The sequence below is a fragment of the Cornus florida genome, unplaced genomic scaffold (genome assembly GCF_030987335.1).
Source record: "Cornus florida cultivar Cherokee Brave unplaced genomic scaffold, ASM3098733v1 CherokeeBrave_3.0.0_Hap2_Chr01, whole genome shotgun sequence".
NCBI classification, from domain to species: domain Eukaryota; kingdom Viridiplantae; phylum Streptophyta; class Magnoliopsida; order Cornales; family Cornaceae; genus Cornus; species Cornus florida.
The window spans coordinates 26,694,838-26,717,671 of NW_026775571.1; the positions used below are offsets into that span (position 1 = coordinate 26,694,838).

Consider the following 22,834-nt stretch of genomic DNA (forward strand, 5'->3'; position numbering starts at 1 on the left):
TTTCCCTTCTCAATGGGATGGAAATGTCCTTGAATCCCACCCAACAAATTATTCCTTAAGGAACTTGTTGGATTTGAAACAATGAAACTTGGTGGACCTCTATCAACACCCACAGAAGGACATTTAGGCTTCTTTGCCTTTTTGAATTTTGATTTGGAAGTAGAATCATGGGAATGAGGATCACTTGCACTTGATGGATTAACAAGCGGTGAATCCACGACCATTTTTTCAACAACATTAACTTGCTCTTGCTTTTCCATAGAATTTGGGGTAGGATTGAAAATGTTCAATTTGACTTTCATGTGCTTAAAAGATATTTCCATAACCCCCGTCCTATAATTAATATTTGCATTGGCCGTAGCCAAGAAAGGACGGCCAAGAATGATGAGTATTTGACTCTTTGGGTTAGAAACCGGTTCCGTGTCAATTACCACAAAATTGACCAGAAAGAAGAATTTATCAACCTTAATGAGAACATCCTCAATAATCCCACGAGGTTTATTAATAGACCGGTCGACAAGTTGCAAAACTACCGACGTGGGTTTTAATTCTCCTAAACCTAATTGAAGATACACTGAGTAAGGAAGAAGATTGACACTCGCTCTTAGGTCCAAAAGAGCCCAATTGATTTCATGATCACCAATGGTGCATGAAATAGTCGGAAAACCGGGATCCTTGAACTTAGGAAAAATGTTATGTTGAAGAATGGAGCTTACATGCTCGGTGAGGAGAACTTTCCTTGGTGCTTGGCTTTTGGATTTCCTCTTTTGAGTGCACAAGTCCTTCAAGAACTTGGCATAGGGGAGAATTTGACGGATTGCGTCAAGAAGAGGAAGATCGATTTTCACTTGCCTAAACACTTCCATCATTTCATGAATTTTGCCCTCTTGTTTTCCAAAAGGTGAAGAATTTTTCAAAGCTTGTGAAAATGGAACCTTTGGCTCATAAGACTTTTCAAGATTGTGAGATGATGATGATTTATCCTCAATGTGATCACTTGGCCTTGGAGAAAAAGGAATAAACTTTGGAATGGAAGGTGAACAACCACTTGTTTGCAAAGGCTCACCCTCTTCACTAGGCAAATCCACTTTGTTATCAATTACTCTCCCACTTCTCAAAGTGGTTATGGCATTCACTTGCTCATGAGTGGAAAATTTAGAAGCATTGAACTAATTACCATTTTGGAACATCGTGATGTGGACATTTCCTTAGCAAGTCGTTCAATCTCTCCCACGCTTCATGTAGGGGTTCTCCATCCCCTTGTGAAAATTCACAAATTGATATGCGCATGGAATTAGTTTTACTTGCGGGGTAATACTTCTTTAGGAATTCTTGTTGCATTTGTGCCTAAGATGTTATGGTGTTAGCCCCCAAGTTGTTAAACCAATATTTAGCTTTATCTCAAAGAGTGAAAGGGAAAAGCTTTAACCTTAATACTTTTTCGGGCACATCCATGATTTTCATGGTGGAACAAACTTCCAAGAACTGATTCAAATGTTTATAAGGTTCCTCGTTGCTTTATCCAAAGAAAAGTGGGCACATTTGAATAATGGAAGGTTTAATTTCATAGTTATGGGCCTTAAAATTAGGAAGCTGGAAGCATGTTAGGGCATTATATTCTTTAGGCACATAATGGTCTTCGAGTACCATTGGAGGATTGGGAAACTGTTACTTTACATGAGCTCCAAGAGGAACTTGACCTACGAAAGGAGGTGGCACCAAAATCGGTCTTGACATTCCAAGAGGGACTTGCATAAGAGGTGGCCTTGGCATTCCCAAAGAAATTTGCACATTATTGGGTTATTACACAACATTTGGATGATACATGTCTTGTTGGTCTACATGACCAAGGTCTTCAACGTGATCTTCCATTAATGAAATGGGGTGATTGATGAGCACTGAAAAGTGCGCATTTAAACACGTTAAGCTTAAGCATTCTAGTATCTTTATTTATCTTACTTTGCCGTTTTAAACTTATTACGTGTTATTTATATTTTCAGGCACTAATCCCAAAATTGAGCTAACTCAGCCAAATAAGAGCTTAATTGAAGCAATCCTGAGATAAACCAAAGGAGGGAGCAAAGTGGAGAAAGCAAGGAGCAAAAAGGAATCAAAGTTGTGCAGCTGAAAAGTTCGATCGATCTAACTTAGAGTTCGATCGATCGAACATCTATGATCAATCACAGTGCTTCTCGATAGATTCAACCTTGGCCTTTGATGAAATTCCAAGTTTGATCGATCCAACATCACCTTCGATCGATCGAACCCTGTTTTGTCCTATTCAAATGATTGATCTTATCCACAGCTGTACGCCTACCAACCACTTTTGTCCTTTTCCCCATAAATATCTTCGAAATATCTCAGCCTTTTCCTTATCCGGAGGAGTCAGACCATTTCGATCGATCCAAGATGCAGTTCGATCGATCGAACCCATCTTCGATCGATCCAAGTTAAGGTTCGATCGATCGAACTTCCTTCAGCGAGAAAAATTTAAAGTCCAGCTCATTTATTTCGTCCTTCACCCAATCATTGGAGAATATGCCTTGCACGACCACAGCTCATCATAGGGTGTATTTGACCTACCTATATAAGGAATATGATACACTTTTTGGAAGAGAGTCTAGAGTCTCTTGTCACACATTGAAAATCACCTTGGAGGCTATTCTTGGAGAGGAAGAAAGGAGGGAAGCTAGAGCACCATTGGAGGAGATCTTCACCAACAAGGAGCAGCCATGGAGTTAGCCCTTGAAGGTTGGATCATCACTACCATGAGTGTCTAGACATCTTCTTGGGGCTAGAGTTAGCCCCAAGCATGCTTTCTATACTCTAATCTTGTGTATTATTGAGGGATTAGTGTTGTATGATACATCTTGATATTCATGTATATATAAATCTTGATTATTTCATGGTTTGTATGGTTTAATGCTTCCAATTGACTATTCTATTCTATCCATATGTCTATGTATGCTAGAGTAAGATATTCATGTGCTTATCTCTAGATTTGGTGTTTTTGATGCATGTCTATGTGTATTGATGCTATAGATCTAGAGATTATCAAGATGATATGCTTAATGAATGCTATTTTGGTTCATTTGATGGTTTATGCCTATTCTTGATGGTTTGTGCCTCTCCCCTAGTCTAGATAGCTTTATTTTCATGCTAGTAGTGTAGATTTAGTGTAATGTTAGATGGGAGGACAATCTACTCTTGATGTTTGATGTTCCATGCTTGTGAGTCCAAATGGCATATTCCTCTAATATTGTGTTGTATGTAGATTGTGAGCTTAATGAAGGATTAATGACTAGTTATGATATGTTGTATCTTTCACATGTGTTTAGACAATTTATTCCTCTCCCAATAGATATTTTGTACCTCTCACATGATGTTTAGATAATGCATGTTTAACTAAGTCATCCTTATGGATTGCTTGGACTATGAGCTTAATGAAAGGTTCAATGACTTGATTTGATATTTTGTTCTCTTCACATGATGTCTAGACAATATATTCCTCTACCAATAGATGTATTGTGGCCTCACACATGTTGATTGAGACAATTTGCACTTGTTGAGTCACCCTTACTAATTGAATGTCTTTTACACACACAACATTGTTGCAACACATTCATTTCCCTCATTAGTCACTTGATTATGGTTTGGAATAGTATTGTTTGGTGGTGATCTCTACACCCCAAGACCTTTCCTTCTTACTTACTCTTTATCTTATTGTATTTTAATTAATTCTTTTCTAGAAGTAATCAACCAACCCAATTCTCTTTTGCAATTATTTAGTATGCTAGAGTCGAAGTTGAAATTCCAACACGTATAATCCCTTGGGACGATCCCTACTCACTCTGGCTACGTTAGTAGTAGTGTTGGTAGTGGTTTTTATAAATTTAAATTTGACATAAAAGGCTTTTCTTAAACCACACATTCACTACATTCAGTTTGGCGCATTGGAACGGCCGTCGTCAGATTTTGGCGCCGTTGCAGGGGATTAACGGTTTTGTTGGAATTAAACTAGACAATAGTGTTCATTAGATTGCTTCTATTTTTATTTTATTTTCCATTGTATATTCTTTTCTCTTGATTCTCATTATTATTTGTTCAATTAGGTACTTGACTACAAGGAAGGCGAACTTTGGAACTTAAAGCAATCATTGGAGCTTAAAAGCTAAATTTGGAGTTGAAGTGCTAAAGGACCATTGTGAGCAATTCTTGGCACTCTTGTATTTTAATTGTTTCACTTCTTTGCATGCTTGTGATAGCCCTTGTTGAGGCTCATTTTATTGCTAAATTTTTGTCCAAGCATAGGCCCTTGTTGAGGCCAATTTTTTCTTGCATTTGGGTTTTAATTGTGAATGGAGGAATTGTTTGATCCAAGTTTGGGGGGGAATTACATCCCTTCACCTTATGCTCCTCCATCACATTTTAATCCTTATGAGATTAAGTCCAATTCATTTCATGCATCATCTTATTATAGACTTGATCACTCATTTAATCCTTCTTATGACTATTGCCCTCCACCACCATTTTATGATGAATCAATTCCACCACCTTCTAAGTACTCACCCGGATTTGAAGAAAAAGTGTTAGCTTTACTTGATGTGCATATTTCACACACTTCACTTATTAATTCTCATTCTCAAGCTTTAGCCAACTTAGAAGCTCAAGTTGAGCAAATTGCAAGTACTCTTTCTCATCAAGAGGAGGAGGAAGAGGCAAATGAAAAAATGGCAAGAACTTCAATGTATATAGATGAGGATGATGAGAGTGAGGAGAATGAAATAAGTGAGCTAATGCCTAGCACTCTATCTTGTATAGAGGAGGAAGTGGCAAGTGAGTTAGTGGCTAATCCAATAGAACATAACATGATTAATGAGGACTTTCCTTATTTTGATTATGATTTTATCTCGGAGATGGCTACTCTAGAGAGTGAGGAGATGTTGACCACACTTGAGGTAGGAGAGAAGGAGGAGGAACTTGTTGAAGAGGGCCTTCCTTCTATTATCTCTAATGACCCTCTTGAGGAGTGTCTTTTGGAAATGTATAAAAATTGTGGTTTTGACTTTAAAAGCTCTAAAAATGAAATAAACTCTCTAATGGACTCCTTAGCTTACTTAGAAGGTGAGGAAATGGTAATTTATGAGGAGGAGAGGAGGGATGAAGAGAGGGTGTTTCTTATTAATCCAAATGATTCTTTGAAAGACAATGCCTCACCGATTATCAAAGTGAATGATCATTTGAATGTGTTTCAAGAACACAACAAAGAGGCAAGCCTAACCATGATTGATTTTGTTTTCAAGATCGTGGATGAAAGGAACAATATCATCTCTTTTATTTCTTTTCAAGTCATTCTTTTGGAGGATGATTTTATTGTCATAAGTGGGACATTAAATGAGAAAAGTGAAAAGAGGGTCAATAAGGATGTTTCATATCCAGTTTTTGATTCATTTGATTAGTGAGTTGACCTAACGTCTTGCTAGAGACGTTAAACACTAGTATTCGTAAAGTTTCACAACTCTATTCCTCCCTCATTTCTTTTTATTTTTCATTCTTGTGTACATTCTTCCATCTATTTTTCAAATTTTCATTCTTGTTACCATCATTGGGGCTTAGCATAGGATTTTCTGCACTTTCAGTTCAAAATTAGGCATTTGGTGCCAGTTCGATCGATCACAAGAGCACCTTCGATCGATCGAATTGTTCTTTGATCGATCCAACTATGGATTCGATCGATCGAACTCCACTTGAGTCCCAACACTTAGAAAAAATTTTGAACTTTCATCAATTTTGAAAATGCATGCTCTCGGGATCTCCAAATTTTCAAAAGTTCGATCGATCGTAAACTATTTCGATCGATCGAACTACCTTTCGATCGATCCAACATGTGGTTCGATCGATCTTGAGTCCCAACACTTAGAAAAATTTTGGACTTGCATCCAAATTCCAAAATGCATGCTCTCGGGATCTCCAAAATTTTACATGTTCGATCGATCGAATTTCATCTCGGATCGATCACAACTATGTTCGATCGATCGAACTTCATCTTCGATCGATCACAGCTTTGCCCCTTTGACTCTTTGACTTTTTGACTTTTTCCTATTTCTATTTTTATTTTATTTTTTATTTTCATTTATTTTATTTAGTTACTTCTATCTTGGTATTAAAAATAAAATATATATATATATATATAAAAATAAAATAATAATAATAATAATAATATTTCTTTTCTTTTATTTTATTTCCTTTTATCTTATTTCCAAAAATCTAAAAATATTTTGTTTAACTTTAATTTTTAATTTCGAAAAAAAAAAAAAATTGCATTCTTTATTTCCTTACATTTTTAATTCTTGTATTTTTATTTTTATTTTTATTCACTTGCCTTTTTATTTTTATTTGTGTACATATTTGTTTTGTCTAAAAAAATAAAAAATAAAAAAAAAGACGGTTTTTCAAAGAAGCATTCCGTCTTGCTAGAGACGTTAAACTTAGCACCCATTTTGCATATTTCTTACATTTTTCATTTTTCTTTGCATGTTTTCACGTATATATATATAAAAAAAAAAAAAAAAAATGAAAAACAAAAAGTAAGAAAATTTTGTATATACTTGCATTGTACATATTCTTTCCATTTTTTTTGCATTGTACATGTTCCTTTTCATTTCTTGCATTGCACATATTGTTTTTCATTTCTTGCATTGTACATATTCTTTCATTGCATTTTGCCTTATTTATTTTTCTTTTTGTATTTTGTTCATGTATTTTATTCTTTGTTTTTCTTACATTTTGTATATACTTGCTTTCATTAAATGAAAAATATAAAAAGATTCATCATTGTGCCCTTATGTGTAGTCATGCATACTTTATGCTTTAGTTAGGGCTTGATCTTATATCTCTCTTGCATCATGTGTTACATTGCCTTAGAATGCTTGATTTGATTATTCTTATCCCATTTGATATTTGATGTGAGTTTGCTAGTGTGGTTATTCAAGTAGGTTGTTGATTCCAAGTTTGGGGGAGACGTCTTTCAAATTGGATTATGACCGGGCTTCATGTCTACACCACCACGGTATACTCTTTCCATCTTTTCCATTGTTCTCATTACACATTGAGGACAATGTGCGGTTTAAGTTTGGGGGTAAGGTGTCTTGTTGCATTCTACTTAAGATTTGAGCTTTAAATGCATGATTGAGATTTGAGATTGATGTTAGCTATGATTTTAATCTTTTGAGGACTATATTGCTTAAAATTTAAAAATTGCTTGACTTGAGAGTCCAATACTCCTTGTATGCCTTGAGGATGCCATTTAGGAGTAAATTTTTCAAAAGATTGATATCTTGCTTACATTTGTGGTCCACATCATCCTGAATTTGTGATTGTTTTGAGATTCATTCTAGGATTCTACACTAGCACCGGCGCACGCTAGCATTCAATTGTGGGGTACATGCTTTGTTGATTATTGAATTGGTTATATCCTAATTGGGCTAGTAGTGCATTGAAAGCTTTCATTCTTGATAAAGGTGGATAACAACCCCTTTTCATTGAGTAGCCGGGATTCTTGCCTCATTAAGCAGTGAACTTCTCGCTCCAAAAGGTGGAGGGCCCAAACTCTAGGTTAATAATTGATTGAAAAAAAGAAAAAAAAAAAGAAAAAAAAAAAAAAAAGAAGTTGCAAAAGCAATAAAAGTGAGGACTTCTCCCAAAAGGTGAGAAGTAGGAAATGATTAGATGGTTGTAGTCTTGATTTATAGCCTAGTTGATTTGAGTTTGTAAGTCCGTAGGGGTGTCTTAACACCTAATGCCCTAAAGCCATCTGGTTTGGGAGTCATTGACCTAACGCTCACTATATGAATCTTCTAGAAAGCTTAAGAGATCAACACATTGCACAATACTTCCATCTTTGATCCTCAATAAAAAAAAAAGAAAAAAATAGAGTGAAAAGAATAAGCGCACCTAGAACAATAAAGCTTTAATAAAAGGTCCACTTTTTGTCTTGATGATTGGGACTAGATTTGTGTGCTAGTTTGAGGGTAAGGATGTGATTAATTCCTTAGTTGGCTAAGATAGCAACACACTTGATGCCAGACCACTCAAAAAAGGATTCTAGACTTGTTTCGATTTTCATGATCATTTTCTTGATGTGTGGAGGACCATATTTGCTTGTTTGATGTTGAGATTTTGGGAGATTGCTTGGAAATGGTTGAAAAATTGCATACTTGAGGTAGTTTTCTCCCAATGCTTGTTTGCAATATTGGTGCCTCTTTTGAAAGAATGAGTTTAATGTTTGTGGGTACCATTTCTGGAAACCCTCACGAGACTTTACTCGTCCACTAGGGGTAACCTAGGGGTTTAAAAGGCTTGTTGCATATGCTAAATGCAATCGTGTTCCTTACGAAAATGGTGTTATCATTTTACTTGCTTTCCAGTTTATACTTGTTTAGTTATTCATTTCATTCCTTTACTTCTTAGTTCATTGCTAGGGACTAGCAATATTTAAGTTTGGGGGTGTGATGAGCACTGAAAAGTGCGCATTTAAACCCGTTAAGCTTAAGCATTCTAGTACCTTTATTTATCTTACTTTGCCGTTTTAAACTTATTACGTGTTATTTATATTTTCAGGCACTAATCCCAAAATTGAGCTAACTCAGCCAAATAAGAGCTTAATTGAAGCAATCCTGAGATAAACCAAAGGAGGGAGCAAAGTGGAGAAAGCAAGGAGCAAAAAGGAATTAAAGTTGTGCAGCTGAAAAGTTCGATCGATCCAACTTAGAGTTCGATCGATCGAACATCTATGATCAATCACAGTGCTTCTCGATAGATCCAACCTTGGCCTTTGCTGAAATTCCAAGTTCGATCAATCCAACATCACCTTCGATCGATCGAACCCTATTTTGTCCTATTCAAATGATTGATCTTATCCACAGCTGTACGCCTACCAACCACTTTTGTCCTTTTCCCCATAAATATCTTCGAAATATCTCAGCCTTATCCTTATCCGGAGGAGTCAGACCACTTCGATCGATCCAAGATGCAGTTCGATCGATTGAACCCATCTTCGATCGATCCAAGTTAAGGTTCGATCGATCGAACTTTCTCCAGCGAGAAAAAGTTAAAGTCCAGCTCATTTATTTCGTCCTTCACCCAATCATTGGAGAATATGCCTTGCACGACCACAGCTCATCATAGGGTGTATTTTACCTACCTATATAAGGAATATGATACACTTTTTGGAAGAGAGTCTAGAGTCTCTTGTCACACATTGAAAATCACCTCGGAGGCTTTTCTTGGAGAGGAAGAAAGGAGGGAAGCTAGAGCACCATTGGAGGAGATCTTCACCAACAAGGAGCAGCCATGGAGTTAGCCTTTGAGGGTTGGATCATCACTACCATGAGTGTCTAGACATCTTCTTGGGGCTAGAGTTAGCCCCAAGCATGCTTTCTATACTCTAATCTTGTGTATTATTGAGGGATTAGTGTTATATGATACATCTTGATATTCATGTATATATAAATCTTGATTATTTCATGGTTTGTATGGTTTAATGCTTCCAATTGACTATTCTATTCTATCCATATGTCTATGTATGCTAGAGTAAGATATTCATGTGCTTATCTCTAGATTTGGTGTTTTTGATGCATGTCTATGTGTATTGATGCTATAGATCTAGAGATTATCAAGATGATATGCTTAATGAATGCTATTTTGGTTCATTTGATGGTTTATGCCTATTCTTGATGGTTTGTGCCTCTCCCCTAGTCTAGATAGCTTTATTTTCATGCTAGTAGTGTAGATTTAGTGTAATGTTAGATGGGAGGACAATCTACTCTTGATGTTTGATGTTCCATGCTTGTGAGTCCAAATGGCATATTCCTCTAATATTGTGTTGTATGTAGATTGTGAGCTTAATGAAGGATTAATGACTAGTTATGATATGTTGTATCTTTCACACGTGTTTAGACAATTTATTCCTCTCCCAATAGATATTTTGTACCTCTCACATGATGTTTAGATAATGCATGTTTAACTAAGTCATCCTTATGGATTGCTTGGACTATGAGCTTAATGAAAGGTTCAATGACTTGATTTGATATTTTGTTCTCTTCACATGATGTCTAGACAATATATTCCTCTACCAATAGATGTATTGTGGTCTCACACATGTTGATTGAGACAATTTACACTTGTTGAGTCACCCTTACTAATTGAATGTCTTTTACACACACAACATTGTTGCAACACATTCATTTCCCTCATTAGTCACTTGATTATGGTTTGGAATAGTATTGTTTGGTGGTGATCTCTACACCCCAAGACCTTTCCTTCTTACTTACTCTTTATCTTATTGCATTTTAATTAATTCTTTTCTAGAAGTAATCAACCAACCCAATTCTCTTTTGCAATCATTTGGTACGCTAGAGTCGAAGTTGAAATTCCAACACGTATAATCCCTTGGGATGATCCTTACTCACTCTTGCTACGTCAGTAGTAGTGTTGGTAGTGGTTTTTATAAATTTAAATTTGACATAAAAGGCTTTTCTTAAACCACACATTCACTACATTCAGTTTGGCGTATTGGAACGGCCGTCGTCAGTGATCAAAAGTGGAAAGAATTTTATTAGAACTACCTCTACCCCTTGGATTGCGAATAATGGATTCAAGATTTAGATTCAAAGGAACAAGAGGAAGATTAAGTGATCTTCAACCATGTATGCATAAAATAAGTCAACACACCAACAATAGCAACAACTTCTTTTCCATAACAAACAACAATCAATTCACAACCTCCTCATACGATGTTCCCATGCTTCTATGTTATATCAATGCAATAAAATAATAGCCGCGACAAAGACCTATGCTATCAACATTTAAAGTAAAGGCCTCAACAAGGACCGATATACAATTAAGATAAATGAGTTCAAGATATGCTCACAAAGGTCCCAAGCAACGACGTTGATTTCCAATGCTTGCTTTATTTGCCTTCAAGTACCTAATTGCACAAGTAACAAGTAAGAAAAATAAAAAGAAAGTAAAGATAAGCAATCAAAAGAGAACTAATTCCTAATTTGATTCCAAGTAACACCGTGGATCCCCGGCAATGGTGCCAAAAACATGATATCTTCTCTTGTGTGTGCCATAAAATATGTAAAACTAACTTTTAGAGAGAATGTCAAGTGAGACACTTATACTATATAGTATGAAGTACGAAGGGATCGTCCCAAGAGATCTAGGGCACTCGAAATTAAACTTGGAATATTAGATCAATTGATTGAAAAGACATTTTGGTTTGGATTGATTAAGCTATAATTAACAAAATGAAGCATTGCAAGAGGAAACAAGCTAAATAGAGTAGGGTTTAGAGAATAGGAGAGAGGTCTTAGGGCATAGGAATCACCACTAAGCTCGTCCCTAAAGCACTAGCATTCATCTAATTGGGGAAAAATCAATGTTGTAATCTATATGTGTACTACTAATTGCATTAATGAGTATGGATATCAAATACAAGCATGAATTGTCCACTTAACAACAAGTAAACTAGGATGTAGCACAACTCATCAAATCTAAGTATAAACCATCCAATTAACCAATAATTGTAGCACACATTAATCTAGAGAATCATACAACTTGTAACAATAAGCATAGATTATCAAATACAAGCGTGATTGTCTACCTATCTAGGAATTGAAATACAATTACACTACAATTAAACTAAGGTAATGAAATTAAGATAATTAAGCTAAAGATATAGCACAATCCATAAAGCATAGGCATAACCCATCATATTAATCAACAAGTGTATCCAATGAAATCCATGCATAGCCATCACTAGATTCACAATCAACCACACATAGACATGAAATTAACATAGAAAAATTAGTGTAGAGATATAATCCTCAACTAATTACACATAGACATGTAACTAATCTAGAGAATCAATAGGAAGCATTCAACCATAGGAATCATGTGAAAAACCAAGATTCATATATTCATAAGGCTATAACATTAATTAAAACAATAGATTCCCCAAAAGACTAAGAGCTAGGGTTTAGAGAACAAGCCTAGGGCTCTTCCAAGCCCTAATATGGTGTTTTGCTACTCATGGAAGAGGTGGATGTGATCTTGGTACCCTCAAGGGCAATCCCTAAACATGGCTCCATCTTTTTCCTCTTGGTCTTCTTAGAGATTTTGATGTTTTTGCCTCTTTTCTTCCCCAAAAACCCTGATCTAGAGAGAGAATTTCTATATAATTAGCTAACAATCTATGGAACAATGTGTGGAACACCTAAAGAATGGTTCATTTTGCCTTAAATATAAGCTCCTTGGAGTGCAAAGCAAGTCAAAAATTGGTCCCTAAATGATTTAATTTCGCAACCACTTGGTAGGTGAAGTTCGGACGAAACCAAGAATAAAACAGCTCACTGCCAGCAGAGTTGCGATCGATCATGGAATTCTGTGATCGATCGTGAACTTCTGCGATCGAGCGTAGCCGACTTGGCAATCCTATCTTGACAACTAGATATCTTATCCACTGAGCTGGCACTAACGTGGCACTGTGAACGATCGCAGTTTGCTGCGATCGATCGTGGAATGGACAAACGATAACGTCTCAGCCTTATCCCATTGCTGAGGTGGCTGCGAACGATGACGTGGCATGCATTCGATCATAATGAATATGTAATCGATCGCAGATGCTCTAGGGCAATTTTCTGAACTTTTTTTGAATTTTCTGCTTGACTCCAAAAAGGCTTTAATAACTTGTTTTTAGCCCGTTTGAAACTTATTGACCTGAAATAGACAAAAATAAGAATTAGAACTAAAATGGGAAAGTAAGATAGATGAAGGGACTAAAATACCCTAACTTAGGTACTAAAATGTGCAACATTTGAGCACTTATCACTTTGCTTTAAATTATTTTTCTATAAATAAAAAATTGTCCATTGTTTGCCATTGACTCTATTCACCCCCCTCTAGAGTCAATACTTGGGTAACAACTCCCTTCCACATTCTCGTCAACCTATACTTATTAGTATCAAACAAATCTCCCTTAACAACCATGACCAATACTCTTTATCAGACTACCCTAAGGTTCACGAAACATACGTCTACAATCCCTGGACCATACTCGTGACTCTACCAATCTCTATCATACCTACTGCAACCGGCTCGAGGAGAACTACTGTACCAAACCATGAACTAAGTCACACACACTAACCTCATAAAGTCACACATCTCCTATAAAAACCTCACATTGTACGCTTGACCTCCATGGTCACAAGAACTCATACACTAACACATGATTCCCATACACCTTACTCTGCACACCATACTATGAGATCCACAATCATTCTAAAGTTGTGCCCCAATCACCACACTATGAAAGTAATGAGAAGATTGGAATAACTGAGCACCAAATAGCTCAACCCACGAGCTAGAAACCCATGCCATTTGTTTGATAAGTTTCAGCACCCAAACAAACCTTGGAGCAACCAAGCTCCCCGCCTACTCAAGCCATAACCCACATAGTAAATTACATCCTAACAGGCAGTCTACCATTGTAGTATATACCACATGCTCAACCACACACACACACACACACATATATATACACACACACACACACACACACATATATATACATACTTATAGATATACACACATCTCTACATGTCATAACTGAAACATAAACCTTGACACAACCGTATGCTATAACCTCTATTTAAATAGTATGACTTCTTACAATCACTATCATTTTCATGTACAATACCCTTGCATAAATCAGGCATCATTACTCGACACACTATTACGTAGAACATGCTTTCATCATTAATGAACAACTGATTTCCCTTTTCTTTTTTGTTTTCTGAAAAATATTAAAATGAAGGGTTGAGCACAACGGCTTAGTAAGAAGTGCCTAAAATATCTACTTTAGACTCCCTTTAGTCAAACAACCACAGAGTGGGAAAAAGAGTGTTCGGGATCAAACTTTTAGGGATTTCATAAAACATACAAAATATACCATGTTCTGAACCACATTATTCATATAATTAGCTAATGCACAAGTATGAAATAATAATATGAAATGTAATGTCGCCCCTACTTCAAATCCGAACCAACACAACCCACACCGAAAATCACTAATTAACTTTACTGAGGCGAGATTGATTAAGTATCCCTGGCCTCAAATCCGACGACCATTTGGGGCATAGTTGATTCAATATTACATGTCTAAATCTGGCACATGTTTCCTCTAGGTTGAATTAGCACCGGACTCGCAAAATCCGGTTTGTTTTCCAAAACCTTTTTCATAACCTTATAAAAGTTCATTTCTTTCAACAATTCAACACCTTTCCTTTCCCCATGCTCATGTAATGAATACTTTATGCATTATTACATACTCAATATACTATTTCGGATATCGATCATTTCCGTTTCTTTACAAATCCAACCATTCATGTCATCATTCAATTATAATTTCATCATGTTTACTCAACAATTTCATTTAGCAATTAGGTATGCTCATCATCTCAATTCAATCAAGTAAACATGCTTGTCATCTACACATGCTTCTCACTTATTCAAAACCATTTCAACTACACAATCACTTTCACAATGAAACCTTATGCATAAGTACCAACACAATTAAGTAAATCAGCACCTTAACATCTCAATTTCACAATACAGCATGCTTTGCCATTTAGAAATACAATTAAACACATAGACATACATAAACAATACATTAAATCATAATGTCATCACTTAAATTATACCATTAGCATTTAAATTTCCAATTTCTTGCATTTAAATTGTGGTTTACATAATCAAACAAAAAGGCTCGTGTAAAGGCAAAGTATGATGGGTTTAACACCCCTACCTCAATTCCTTCTAGCCAAACAAGGCCCTAGGAGTGGGGGATCGATCCCCCACTATTCACAGAACTAAAAATGCCCTTAGGGGATCGATCCCCAAGGCTGGGTAATATTTTCTTTATATGGAACACAAAAACAAAACCTGAAACTATCGTTACTGTCTTCTACAACTATTTTGGTTCCTTTCGAGTAAAAATTCTCCCAAACCCTAGCAATATGGGTGCCAAATGGAAGCCCTCTCCAAGCTCTCCAACTTTCACTTCTTGCTCCTCTTCAAACTCTCACTCTAAACCCCTCAAAACCAAGCTTTAATCCATGAAGACATATAAGTGTATAAATATAGAGATATAGAGAGAGAAAGAAGAAAGGTAGAGGGGAAAATGAGAGTTGGCCGAGAATGGGAAAGGAAAACAAGGGTTAACCCTTTGTCTTGCAAGAAAATGTGGTTTTAGCCTTGCCACATGTCAACATTTGAGTGAATCCCACTTTATGCCAAGTTACCTTAATGCCCATTATCTTTTATTGCAATGCCAAGTTGATCCCCCAATGTATAGTTGCATGTATATGTATATATGCGTGATAAGACCATAATGCCCCTCACTCAAAATAGCAAAAATCGGGAGAAGTTCCCCAGCTCGAAAATTGTCCTCACTTCTAAAAATTTTCAAAATAAATCCTGTTGCCTCTAATTGGCTTAAAATAATTAAAATGCATTTTTGAAATCCTTGACTCGACAAATGACCGAAATAGCCCTTAAGGCCCTTGTGACATGCAAAACGAGGTACGAATAATTTTTAAAATAACATTTTGAAAAAATTTAGAAAATTTTGGGACATTACATAACCATTTCACGTCAATCGAAATACTTCAACTAGTTGATGTGTAACCACTTCACGTCGACCGAAATCCCTCAACTGGTCGACGTGTAACCACTTCACGTCGACCGATTCTTGTAACCTACCACTTATATTTTTCTTTTCTATATTACCCCTCTTACCCTTATTTGATGACCTTGTACACCACGTACAATGTATAAATGGTGTTTTAGAAAAGTAAATGACCGTTTAACTATTATGAGTCCTCGGGTTCGGGTAAGGACCAAGAGAACGATTTGGACCCACGTGTTTGGGTCGTTACACATCAAAAGAAAATAAACTCCTTGCATGCAGACCTTAGCATTATTCCTACTTGTTGTAGATCAATCATGAATGTTGATTGTTCTGCAGTCATAAGCTTGCTTCTCATTGCACAGAATATCCTATTATTTTGAATTAGAATTAGAATTGTCATTTTCATAGTAAAATATGCGAGTGATGTCTCGGAAAAATAGTGATTGGAAAAAATTGGGGACATAAAGATCAAGCCTATTAGTCAAACCCACAATAATACCTAGAATTTTATGATATATATCCCCAAGAAGGTTGTCCAATTCTTGTCTCTTTGAGGTCCGATTGAAGAATTTTTTTGTGTCTGCATCCTCATCTAAGAACTGCATTTGATAGCATATTTTCTAGTGTTAATTGCATAATTTAAATGATACAATCCAAGTCAGTAATTGACTTACTGCGTATTCAAAATCTGGAAGTTTCTCAAAAGTAGTTTCATCAAGCTTTTCTTCAAAAATGCACATCAAGTATCCTACAAATAAAGTGATAACAATGATATTTGTGCGAAAAAAGTGATTGCAGTAATATTTACTTAACAAATTTCATCCCAATAAAGAATGGAAATATATTTCTCCTAGGAAGTGGGTGTGGGGGTAGGTAGGGAGAGGGGGAGAAAATATTATTCTTCTGACAAAGAAATGCAGATATGGTCATTTAAAAGTGAGATTTCACCAACATTCAAAAAGAGAATTTGTGAATGGATAGAAATAGATATTAAGTAATAAAATGTGATTCATCTAAGTCATGTCGATTAAATTAACCTTAATACCCAACAATATGTGAAATGGAAATCCTATCTAATTTCCATTTATTGTGTGCATAACAAACCATTTATGAATCTATGATGTGTGTAGCCACTGACATTCATATGTTTAGAAAGAGTAATATTGAACCCCAAATTCCCTTCCTCCACACCTATTCCCCAAGTATTTAGTAGTCAGCAGATCCATAAAAAAAAAATAATAATAATCCACATATAATATAATTAACAAATTTGTGCGCCTCTTGCCATGAAAAACATCTGTAGTATGATGGAGTTATAAAGTTCACTTTGATGTCTGCATGTTTACTTGGTGAAATTTTAAATTAGAACATTGTAAACTAAAAGCAAATAAATAGGAGATCTTAGGGAGAAATTGTAAATCCATGGAGGAGATAGTTGATTTTTTTGGACTCTTTGAGAGTTTAAAGGCTCTATTTGATTTTGTTGATTTTTTTGGACTCTTTGAGAGTTTAAAGGCTCTATTTGATTTTGTGTAGCTTTTGAGGGATGTATTCCCCTTTTGAATGCCTTTGCAATACAATCTATAAAAAAAAAAAATAGAATTATTTGGTCAAATTTGTATAAATGGATCCATTACTGTAAACAAATAGGGGAAAAGAGTATTTTGGTCACTAAAGACTATGACAACTTTTTTTTTTTTTGATAAATAAAATGTATTAGTGTTGGTAGGTATGATAGCCACGATTCATGGAATAACTTAACGTATTAGCAGAGATTTGATTATGCCATAGAATATTTTGTGATTTAATAATTTGATTTAGATTTGATTTAATTTCTTTTTTTGTAATATGAACATGTGTTCTTTTATTTATAAATATTAGAGTTGTGAATGAGTGAATAATCTCATTCAAGCCTTTATATAATTATCTCATTTTTTCTTCTATATATTGATGCGACCGAGTATGTGCACAAAATAATGCACAACACTTTAGGTTTAGAAATAATGTCAAGTGGGCATCATATTTTATAATTTATAAACCACTAAACACTTATATTATGGAGTATGAAGTGAGCAGGGATCGTCCCAAGAGATCTAAACAATTATAGGTTTTTAGAATTGAATTATACTTTAGTGCTTATGTGATTGCTGAAAAGGGTTTTGTTTTGTGATTAGAACTAATTTAACTTAAGTGACTGCAATAAAATAATAGAGTTTAAAAGATTGGAAAGAGACTTAGGATGTAAGATTCACCACTAAGCACATTCCCTAACTCACTAACTTCCAACTAATTGGGGAAATAAAATGTGTAATCTAAATGTGGCTAACAATTGCAATGAAAAGTATGAAGCATCAATTTAAAGCTTGAATCGTTTACCTAATGACAATTAACTAAGTGTAAATCAATTCACCAATTCAAAGCATGGTCCATCAATTCAATTAGCAATTTCAACTCACATTAATCTAGAGGATAATGTAAATTGTGGCAACAAGCATGGAAATTAAACACAAGCATGGATTGTCTACTTACCTAAGAACGAAAGTGCAATTAAACTAATTAAGCCTGAAATTAACTAAATTCAACAAGAACTTAACCTAATTAAACTAACTGTGTAGTGCAATCCATCTAGTAGAAGCAAATTCCATCAAATCAAAACAAAAATACAACTAATTAACACCATGCATAGCCATCACAAGAATCAATTAACAAAGAATTCAAGTGTAGAACTTGATTACCAATCAAATACATATAAGACAACATGATATTGACATACATAATCAAATGAAAGAATTAAATTATATTATTCAAGACTATACATCAATTATACAATTAAATCCCCAAAAAGTAAAAAGAGAGAGAAATTAGGTTACATGCTTATGGTTTATCCAATCCTAAGTAGAAGAATCAACCACTCATGGTTGATGGAGTTGAAGACAGGACAATCCTCATCATCTGCTTTATCTTCTCTAAGCTTCTTCTTCCAAACCCTAACCCATTCTTTGTTTTTGCGCTTTCGCGTGTTTTCCAGAGAGTGATATATTGATTACAAAATATAAAACTTTTATCATGAATAATTAGTAAAAACTCACTTAAACAAAATAATAACTAACCCTAAACTAATGATTCATTGGGCCCTTAAGTAACAAGCCTATTAGAGCCAAATAAGTTAAAAAAAAATAAGCCCAAAAGAATTAATCTCGTAACCCTTAAAATATGTCAATCCCATAACTGGTCTGCTGCCAGGAGCTTGGCTTCCGGACACAGTGTATTGAAGCCTTGCGTCCAAACGCGGCGTATAGAAGGCTTCTTGCTTTCTTCTAGAATCTGTCTCGATGCTCTGGCTTAACTCCAAAATGCTATAATGGACCGTTGTAAGCCTATTTTAGTTTTATTGCCCTGAAATACACACAAACATAAATTATGACTAAAACATGTAAGTAAGATAGATGTAAAGACTGAAGTACCCTAACTTAGGTGCTAAAATATGCAACATTTAAGCACTTATCACGCCCCCAAACTTAGATATTGCTAGTCCCTAGCAATGCACTACAGTATGAAGATGAAACTACCATATATACAACTATGAACTGATAAAACAAATAAAGATAACACCACTTTTGTAGGGATCATGGTTGCATTTAACATATGCAAGGTTACCCCTAGTGGACGAGTGAAGTCTCGTGAGGGTTTCCAGAAATGGTACCCACAAAAATCAACAACTCTTTCTTACTTGAGAAGTAATGACACATATCAAACAAGTGTTGAAAGTAGACTACTTCAAGTATGCAAATTTTTGCCATTTCTAAGCTATTCTCAACATTTCAACATCATATAAGCAAGAATGATCCTCCACACATTAAGCAATTAATCATGCAAATTGAATCAATTCTATCATTCTTTTTGAGTGAACTAGCATCAAAATGTGTTGCTATCCTAGCAAATCAAAATAATGGCATAACCTTACCCTCAAACTAGCATACAGATATAGTACCAAATATCAAGACATTAAATGAACCTTGTTATTCAATCAACCATTCATTTTTTTTATTTTATTTATTTTTTATTTATTTTAAGTTGATTTCATTTTTCTTCTTCTTCTTCTTCTTTTTTTAAATTTTTTCTTTTCTTTTCTCACCTTTGGTGAGTGATTTTTCTCACCTTTGGTGAGTGCTTTTATTTCTTTTCTTTGCAAGGTCATTTTATGAAGAATGAAAACTTTCAAAGCATACTAGCTCAATTGGGATATACCAAGACAATAATCAACTAAGCATGTACCCCATAAATTGAATGCTAATGTGCACAAGTGCAAGTGTAGAATTCTAGAATCAACTCTCAAACCAACAAGATGATGTGTACCACATGAGCAAACATGATATCAAAAATTAAAATTTACCCTTAAATGGCATCCTAGAGCATGCAAGAAGTATTAAACTCTAACAACTTGCTTTTCAAAGGCACTATGCTTCAAAAGTTCGAAATCATTGCCAAATATATCTCAAATCTCAATCATGCATTAAAAGCTCAACTTAAAGTAAAATGAAGCATGATAACCTTGCCCCCAAACTTAAACTGTACATTGTCCTCAATGTGCAATGAGAACAATGAAAAATGATGGAAAAAGTATACCGTGATGGGAAAAACGATAAAGTTCGAGAAAGATCCAGTAGGAAAGATGTCTCCCCCAAACTTGGATGCAAAAACCTACTAAAAAGCCACACTAGCAACTCACATCAAATATCAAATGGGTTAAGAAATGCATATAGTTCGAAACAATATATAACACAATGCGCAGAGATTTTAGAAGAATATTACTATTATTATTATTATTATTTTATATATATATATATATATGCAAAGAAAAAGGGTACTGTATATACAACCTACAAAATTAAAAATTAAATGGGCTAAGTTTAACGTCTCTAGCAAGACGGAATGCTACTTTTAAATTATTATTATTATTATTATTTTGTTTTTTTTGGAAAGAATTGTATTTACATGTATAATCAAATAAAAAAAATAAGAAAATAAAATAAAATGAAACATGGAACAAAGGAGGATCTTGAAACAACTAGTGTTTAACGTCGCTAGAAAGACGTGAAAAGCTCTCAATCTTCAAAGTAAATGGGATCTACCAAGAGAGTGGATTCCACATTTCTTTGAAGAGCTTGGCCATCAATGTATGGTTTAAGCCTTTGACCATTAACTTTGAAGGTCCCTTTATCTTTTAAATTTAGAAGTTCAACCGCCCCATGAGGTGAGACGGAGATGATTAGATAAGGGCCTTCCCATTTGGTTCGAAGCTTTTCAGGGAAGAATGTGAGCCTAGAGTTGAATAACCAAGCCTTTTTCCCGGCCTCAAAGGACTTCTTCACAATATGTTTATCATGAAATGCTTTAGTCCGTGCCTTGTAAAATTTAGAACTATCATAGGCATCATTTCTTAATTCCTCTAGCTCATTGAGTTAGAGCAAGCGGTCATTTCCAGCCTTATCAAGATCAAAGTTGAGCCTTTTTATTGCCCAAAGTGCTTTATGTTCTAGCTCAACCGGAAGGTGACAAGGCTTCCCATAAATAAGTCTATATGGAGACATGCCTATTAGAGTCTTGTAAGCTGTCCGATAAGCCCACAAAACATCATTCAGTTTCCTTGACCAATCTTTTCGGGTCAAATTGACAATTTTCTAAAGAATATGCTTAATTTCCTTATTTGACACCTCGACTTGCCCACTTGTTTAGGGATGGTAGGGAGTGGCCACTTTATATGTGAGAGTATTTCAAAAATAGTTGCTTCAAGAATTGATTGCAGAAATGTTTTCATCCATCATTTATCATAGCCCTTGGCATACCAAAACGAGCAAAAATGTTTGATTTAACGAATGCAATTACCACGGAGTGGTCATTCGTTTTGGTAGCACAAGCCTCAACCCACTTTGGCACATAATCAACGGCAACATGAATGCATTGAAAGCCATAAGATATTGGGAATGGTCCTATAAAATCTATGCCCCATACATCGAAGATTTCAACTACGAAGACTGAAGTTAAGGGCATCATGTCTCTCTTTAACATTGATCCTAACTTTTGGCACCGAACACACACCTTGCAAAAATTATAGGCATCTCGGTGGATAGAGGGCAGAAGAGCCCAATTTGAAGAACCTTCAAAGTGGTCTTTTTTCCAGTAAAATGCCCACCATAAGCAAGTGTGTGACAAAACACAAGGACGCTCGAAACTTCACTTTCCGGCACACATCTCCTTATAATTTGATCCGGGTAATAACGAAACAGAATGGGATCTTCCCAATAGTATTTTCAGATATTAGCAAAGAATCGGTCCTTTTCTTGTTTTGACCAATTAATGGAAAGTTTACCGGTTGCAAGATAGTTAACAATGTCGGCGAACTAAGTCAACGTCCCATTTGAGATTTGAAAGAGTTGTTCATTTGAAAATGATTCATGAATTTCAACATTTGGAGAAGATTCAACCATTAATCTAGACAGATGATCAACAATGACATTGTCGGAGCCCTTTTTGATTTCAAAGTCAAATTCTTGAAGAAGTAGGATCCATCTTATCAAGTGAGGTTTGGTTTCCTTTTTCATTAAAAGATGCCTAAGAGCGGCATGATCAGAAAACATAATTATCTTGGATCCTAAGAGATATGACCGAAATTTATCAAGGGCATATATTACAGCAAATAATTCTTTCTCGGTGGTAGAATAGTTTAATTGGGCACCCGAGAAAGTCTTACTCGCATAGTATATAGCACATGGTAGCTTACCTACCCTTTGCCCCAAAATAGCACCCATTGCGAAGTCGGAAGCATCACACATAATCTCAAATGGTAAGAACCAATTTGGAGGTTGCATGATTGGAGCAGATGATAAAAGAGTGCGAAGTTGATGAAAAGCATTTAGGCATGCTTCATCAAAGACAAATGGAGTCTCCTTAGCAAGAAGGTTGCATAAGGGTCTAGCAATTTTGCTAAAGTCTTTGATGAACCGGTAATCAAAATCGGCATGTCCTAGAAAGGAGAGGATTTCTCTCATCGTAGTAGGTGGAGATAATTCAAAAATCAGC

General features: G+C 35.4%; 1 protein-coding gene and 1 non-coding gene across 2 annotated transcripts in view; one reads left to right on the plus strand and one right to left on the minus strand.

Annotated features, from left to right (window-relative positions):
- LOC132270154 (lysine-specific demethylase JMJ29-like) overlaps positions 1 to 22,834 on the minus strand; it is a 59,826-nt gene that overhangs the window by 30,581 nt on the left and 6,411 nt on the right. The window lies entirely within an intron of this gene.
- LOC132283249 (small nucleolar RNA R71) lies at positions 1,187 to 1,292 on the plus strand. The gene has a single exon (XR_009471979.1). It is a non-coding gene; the product is annotated as a small nucleolar RNA R71 (small nucleolar RNA).